The 7,500-nt window shown below is 42.6% G+C and overlaps 1 long non-coding RNA gene across 4 annotated transcripts in view; it reads right to left on the bottom strand.

Annotated features, from left to right (window-relative positions):
• Window positions 1–7,500, bottom strand: part of LOC148190305 (uncharacterized) — a 49,303-nt gene that overhangs the window by 30,225 nt on the left and 11,578 nt on the right. For 3 of the 4 annotated variants that reach the window (XR_015775174.1, XR_015775173.1, XR_015775175.1), the window contains one exon: window positions 965–1,098. The exons of the other annotated variant lie outside the window; for it this stretch is intronic. This is a non-coding gene — a long non-coding RNA (uncharacterized LOC148190305). The remainder of the gene's footprint in view (window positions 1–964; window positions 1,099–7,500) is intronic. 4 annotated transcript variants of the gene reach the window in all.

Genomic DNA, 7,500 nt, shown 5'->3' with positions numbered 1-7,500 from the left:
GGGGTGTGGGGGATCCCCCTCTGGCTCTTTTTTTGATCATCAAGCTCTATTTTGATGCTGTTTTATGCACTCTGGCAAAAAAATGAAAAATGAAAATGGTCGGGGGGCCAGATTTGGTCAGCAGGCCGTAAGTTGAGCATCACGGCTGCAGATTTAAGAACTAAAGAAAATGTTTGTGAGTGTGTGTGAGTGTGTGTGTGTGCGTGTGTGTGTGCATGTGTGTGAGTGTGTGTGTGTGTGTGTGTGTGTGTGTGCGTGTGTGTGTGTGTGTGTGTGTGTGCGTGTGTGTGAGTGTGGGTGTGGGTGTGTGTGTGTGTGTGTGTGTGTGTGTGTGTGTGTGTGTGTGTGTGTGTGTGTGTGTGTGTGTGCATGTGTGTGAGTGTGTGTGTGTGTGTGTGTGTGTGTGTGTGTGTGTGTGTGTGTGTGTGAGTGTGTGTGCTGCGTCTCCCTTTGGTGCCCATTATGTTGCATTCTCGTGGAGGAGCTGTGAGGCTCATCGACCTGAAACATCCTGAGCATGAAACTGAATTAATCTTTGGATCTTCATCCTCCTTTTCTTCATCATTCTCCTCCTCTTTGTCGTTTTCATCCTCCTCCTCCTCCTCTTCCTCCTCTTTGTCGTTTTCATCCTCCTCCTCTTCCTCTGTCACCTTTTTCTGCTGCTCCTTTCTTCTTCTTCTATTTTACCTCTTCTGTGTTTTTTGGTTTTCCCCTCAAACATAAACATGTCGTTTATTTCCGTGTGAACGTTTTTGTTCAGAGCTGAAAACTCTTCGTCTTCATCAGTGAGGATTTTTGATTTTCATCAGATTAAACTCTGAAACCTCGTTTCCAGAGTCTGTGTTTTCAGGCCTAATGACGCCATGGACGTGTGAATGAAAAGGTCAAACCTCAACAAAAGTTTAACGTTTCATGCCAGAACCGTTGCCGTGGAAACAAGCCTTAAAGCTCAAAGATTTCTGACCTGAAGTGAAATCTGTCTGTTGTCTGAAGCTGAACATATTCAGGACTCAGGATCTGATCGTCGGTCCGTTAAAGTCCTGAAGATCCACACTGTCCTGCGACCGACACACGACCGCCAGCAGGATCGCCGTTTCTCTGGAAAACGAATAAAACAAACAAATAAAAACTGATAATTTAAACGTTTTCACAGCAGATCATGAAAGCAGAGCGCTGTGCTCCTCCTCTAACTCCTCCTCAGTCTCTGTCCTCCGGTCACTGATCCTCTGAGACATCCTGTCACTGCAGCAACCTGAGAGGACAGAGACGGCCGATAAAGTCGAAGGACATCTGGACTTTAATAAATAAAGATCCTATCTTTAAAGACAGACATTAAGGTTTCAGTCCTCCAGCTCTGAGCTCTTTTCTGCCTTTAATAAATGTTTATCAGCCGCCGCCGCTCCTCACAGAGCTGATTCCTCAGGAAACGGCGGCGTCTTAAACAACAGCAGCTGAGGAGGACACGCAGAGACAGAGACAGGCCGGGACAGCCCGCTGCGTCTCTGTTTCTGTGGGAAGAGTGTGTGTTGGCAGAGAGAGGCTCAATATTTGAGCTGGAAAATGTTCGGAGCAGCGGAGCGTCTCCACGTCACACACTGAGGACCATCACCACACTGCGTCGCTGCGCTGGCTTTTATTTTGAAAGGATTATGTCTGCTTAGAGCCAAAATCAGAGAAGAAGAAGGAAAGAAACCGCATAAAACACAACTTCGTTATCAGTGAGACGAGAGTCTGTTTCAGAGCTGAGTCAAAGATCGAGTCAAAGTCGGAGACTCAGTCGATTCTTCAAGTCTTTTTTTTTTAAGTCAGAAGGTTTCCATTAACCCTCAAACGGCACAAATTGAAACTGTGAATATAAAATACAACTAGAATTGAAACTTGTCAACTTTGAAAAAAACTCCCATTTCTCACGAACAAGTTTCTCCTCCCAGAAATCCCTCATACGTGGCTCATGTTGAGTTTTATACACGTTTGCTAAATATCACTCGAGTTTTGTGCAAATCTGTGCTGGAAACCCGCCTGCTGTCAGTCAGGCTGGTGGAGACAGTCTGTGTCCTCTGTCCTCTGTCCTCTGTCCTCTCAGCTCTGCAGGAGCTGCTGCTGACAGACGGCTGCGTCTGTGGACAGAGACACTAACCGCAGCTCAGAGTCTGTTGGGACATCGTCATGGTGACCACAGTAACACCGCCAATCACACTGTGCAACAAAACATGCTGTTTGTGTCATAAAAAATTCTCCGTGTGCGACAGTAAAGATGTTTTAGGCAACGCTTCGAAAATCCGTCATTTCTCTCGAATGACACTGTTATTCCCGAGTGTGTGAGAGCTTGTTAACCCTTCGAAACCTGGCAAATCCACTTGATTTCTTTCAATAACAGAAGGTGATGAGCAACAAAAGAAATGACCCCAAAATTTACAAGAAATTGTTTTCAAGGGCTCAAAGGTTGAACGCATGTTTTGTTGTTGTTTTGTTGTTAAATATTGTTTCCTTAGAATCACGGAGATTGTTTGCAGTTTTCTGGATTTGTTGTAGTTCACCTCAGAGGCAGAAAAAAGACCGAGAAAAATCAGCGTAACATAATAACTGATTTACAAATGATTATTTTGTAGATTTCCTTTAATTATCGCGTCTGAGGCAATAAACAGTGAGATATTGTTACGTTTCCTCGATGTGCGGCGATGATCTGTCACATTCAGCCGTGTGATGAGACCGAAAGACTCGCCGACTGAGAACATCAGAAACGTCTCGATAGACTTTTATCATCTTCCTTAGCTCAAGTTTGAATCGGGGAGAAAGATAAAACGTTTAATTAAAAGCTAAAGAGAGACATTGTTTTAACTCTTTGTGCTCCTGTTTCTGTTCGGAGTCGCGCTCGCAGCTGAAGTGACACTTTTCTTCATCTCGAGCGCTTCAGGCTGTTTCCTGAACGTCGGCAGCTCCGTTTGATGCCTCCCTGAAAACTTCACACCTCAGGAGGCCACATGGTAAACACCGCGACCCCGACGACCTTCAGCGGGCCGCAGGACGCTGAGCTCATATCGCTTTCACGAAAAATCAGCAGCAGACTGATAAAAATCCTCCGAATGAACCTCTGAGGACCACGAGCCGGGACTCAGAGACCGAAGCTCTCTGATCCTCGCAGCCCAGATTTATTTCCAAACAGTTTGATCCGAAAATTCAACACGACTGAATACTCGAATACTTTGGTTTCAAATTAATTAAAAAATGCTTTGTGGGTTCAATGTACTCGTTAACCCTTTGAGACCAGAAAACATCAGCTTGGTTTCTTTCAAAAACAGCCAAAGAAGGCAATTGTAGTATTTTCTGAAATGATGCAGTGTTTTATATAACATTGTAGTATTTTCTGAAATGATGCAGTGTTTTATATAACATTGTAGTACTTTCTGAAATGATGCAGTGTTTTATAAAACGCTGTAGTACTTTGACCCTCAGGGCCACTGTGATAAACAGTCCGAGTTAAACTACTCAGAAAAACACCAGTATCATTTAAAGTTCTCCCGTCAGACTGGAAGCTTCTTTATCACGGAACAGTGTTCGAAACGTCGAGCAGGAATAATAATAATCTGAACGTGGCGTTGAGTCGTAGGATGGGGATTAATTTTGGGCGGCAGGCAGCCGAACACTCACAGATCCTTTTCAAACTCCTGTTTCTTTTCTCTGCCGTTTATTGTTCTGCACACTTCTGACAGGTACATCAGGCTTTCCCGTGTTTCTGCCGGAGAGACGTATTAATCTCGGGGGAACAACGACTGTTTCATTTGAAATGTACGGCTTTCAGCGGCCTGTCGGCGCCGCTGCGTTCAGGAGGTGCAGAGGAGGGAGATTGGTGGCCAGCTGGGATCCAGGTGGCAATCATTTATTTCCTGACATCCTTCGTCTCCCCTCCGTTTTCCTCCAGAAGGTGAACTTGTTGTGACAAATGGCTTTCACCGCCATCAGCAGCGACGCAGGAAACAGCAGCGAGCCGCCGCTTCAATAAGTCACGAAGGAAAGACGGCCGAGTGGTTACGGAGTCCGGCGCTGATTCACTGCCGACGCCGCGGGACTCATTTACAGAGCAGAGAGCCAAATTACAACAAGCAGAGAGGGACAAAAAACTGAGGCTGGATACAAAACTACAGCTGGAGACAAAACTATAACTGGATACAAAAGTATAGCTGGAGACAAAACTGCAACTGGATACAAAACTACAGCTGAAGAGAAAACTACAGCTGGATACAAAACTACAGCTGGAGACAAAACTATAACTGGATACAAAAGTATAGCTGGAGACAAAACTGCAACTGGATACAAAACTACAGCTGAAGAGAAAACTACAGCTGGATACAAAACTACAGCTGGAGACAAAACTATAACTGGGGACAAAACTACAGCTGGAGACAAATTATAGCTGGAGACAAAACTACAGCTGGATACCAAACTACAACTGGAGACAAAACTACAGCTGGATACAAAAGTATAACTGGATACAAAACTACAGCTGGATACCAAACTACAACTGGAGACAAAACTACAGCTGCAGACAAAACTATAGCTGGAGACAAAACTACAGCTGGATACAAACTGAGGCTGGATACAAAACTACAACTGGATACAAAACTACAGCTGGAGACAAAACTACAGCTGGAGACAAAACTACAGCTGGAGACAAACTGAGGCTGGACACAAACTGAGGCTGGATACAAAACTACAACTGGAGACAAAACTACAGCTGGATACAAAAGTATAGCTGGAGACAAAACTATAACTGGATACAAAACTACAGCTGGAGACAAACTGAGGCTGGATACAAAATTATAGCTGGATACAGAACTACAGCTAAATACAAAAATACAGCTGGATACAAAACTACATCTGGAGACAAACTGAGGCTGGACACAGCCTCAGTTTTAGTGTTAAATAAAGTAAAGTATAAAGTTGACAAAGTAGTGTAACAGTCAATAGGGGACAGGATCAAGAGAAGGATAAACTTCATAAATCCCAAAAGAGAAAAACTTTGTCACCACGGTCGACCAACACGACAAAAGACCAGAGCAGAACAATAAATAGTCAACTACCACAGTACAATGCTGACAAGTATCCATACAACTGCCTCCGAAAATGAAAGAAAAATCAAACGATAAATAAACAAAATAAAATAAAAAACAAAAGTGAAAATAAAAATAAAACAATAAAAATTAAATAAAATAATAAAAACTAAACAATATCTAAAAAATAAAAATTAATATAAAATTTATAAATACAAATCAAATTAAAAGAACAAAAGAACAAAATTTTAAAAAATGAAAAAATAATATAATAACAATGAATCAAAATAACAATTACATAAATAAATTTAAAAAACTGTTTACTACACATTCACACACTGGTTGGGGATTTCACACAAGCTGCCACCTGCTGCTCAGGTAACACACACACACACACACACACACACACACACACACACACACACACACACACACACACACACACACACAGCTCAGAGCCATCAGGAGCAGGTTCAGTTTTTGGCCCGAGGATTCTTCGACAGCAGCTCTCTGCTCGCTGTGACCTTCAGACGGATTTTCTCTTTGCGTCACACAAACGTTAATGAAGCGCCGGCCGACCTCCTGCTCACCACTGAGGGAGCGTGAGCGGCGTCGCAGCCTGGCATTTCCAAAGAAAATGTTAACACACTCTGACTTCTTTATATCCTCAAGACCCGTCCTAGCAGACTCTAACAGGCTGTCACACATCCTGCACCCGCACACACAGGTTTTACATAACCGTGTGTGTGTGTGTGTGTGTGTGTGTGTGTGTGTGTGTGTGTGTGTGTAGCAGTCAGGCGGAGGCCGATATATCTGCAGTGACAGGCCTTAAACAACAGGCGAGGAAGATAAGTGAGGTCGGCGTGAAATATGATTAAAGCACAGCCTACCCCTCGCCTTTGATTTAAAGGAGCATGGCACAAACAACTCATCTCATCCACCCACACACACATGCACACACACACGCACGCACACACACACACACACACACACACACACACACACACACACACACACACTCACACGCACACGCGCACACACACACACACGCACACACATGCACACGCACGCACACACGCACGCACACACGCACACACACACACACACACACACACACACACACACACACACACACACACACACAGTCAGCCACTGTAGAGGAAAAGCATGGAAAACCCAAAAAAGAGCAGCAGAGGAGGAAGATGAAAAGAGCTCGGTCAGCAGTCTGAGGGGAAGTTTGGGGGCAGAGCTGAAAAAATCCTGCAGGAATTATTCATAAAAACTTGGACAAATACAGAGTCTGACCGTCACCACGGTTCGTGCACATTTTACCAAGACTTTTCCAGGACTTTTCCAGGACTTTAAGGCAAATTTTAAAGACTACACATTCTCTGAAATGACCATCGATACTTCTTATCGGTTCGTTTTCATTCCTATATATCATCTTTTTTGATATATAGGATATATAGGACATATTATTTAAAAATAATGAAGTCAGAACAAGATTATAACTAAATATTTAAATATAACTTAGGGACTGTTCAATATTTCTGAGAGTGAAAGGGGTGGTGCAAAAAGGGGGCATGTCAAATATTTTTCTGAAGCACATTTTTTTATTTTGGCTTTAAGGTAGAAACAGACATCTTTAAATGGCTGGATTTTGTAGCTATTTTATTAACAACTTTTTTAAAGTAAAGATTTTGGCTTTTTTTAAAATTAATGACAAATTATAACTAAAATATTTTGGTGATTTTTCTTTTTGGCAAGCACTAAAAGAAAACATTTCCCAATTTAAGGGAATGTTTTTCATGATTTTTTTTCATTAAAAATTAGTGGTGATTTAAAATAAGATTTTGACTTTTTTTTATTTAAATTTTTCTTGCAATTTATTGTCTTTTAAAAATATTGGTGATTTTTAAAGAAAATATTTTGCAACTTTTCCCTCTAATGAGGTAATTTTCCACAGGCCAGCAGGTTTGGAAGCCGTGTTCTCGATAAAAGTCCCCAAAATCACATCAGCTATCACAGAGAAAAACTGTAAAAAAACCCAAAAAGTATCACTGGATTTTCACATTTCTGACGGTCCTTGAACACATCATGTATCATTATACAGGTTTGTGAACAAAAATCCAGGACTTTTCCAAAACCTTCTGGGTAAATTTGGGTTTCCAAAACTTTCAGAGGCCTGAAATTTTCTTTTTGTAAATTTCTTTGATTTTTCCAGGTTTTTCATGACCATACGAACCCTGCATCAACAACGAGTGGTTTGAATCTCTGCGTGTGTTTGTCACATATCGAACGCCTCCAAACAGATCGATCGGATCGGCTCGGCTCGGCTCGGCTCGGCTCAGGTCAGATCAGATCAGATCAGGTCAGATCAGCTCGGCTCGGCTCGGCTCAGATCGGCTCAGGTCAGAACGGCTCGGCTCAGATTGGCTCGGGTCAGATCGGA

Source organism: Plectropomus leopardus, chromosome 2 (genome assembly GCF_026936395.1).
Source record: "Plectropomus leopardus strain MGB_pleo_1.0 chromosome 2, ASM2693639v1, whole genome shotgun sequence".
NCBI lineage: Eukaryota > Metazoa > Chordata > Actinopteri > Perciformes > Serranidae > Plectropomus > Plectropomus leopardus.
Note: the sequence above shows the minus strand (reverse complement) of the source record. Positions and strands in the feature narration are given on the sequence as shown.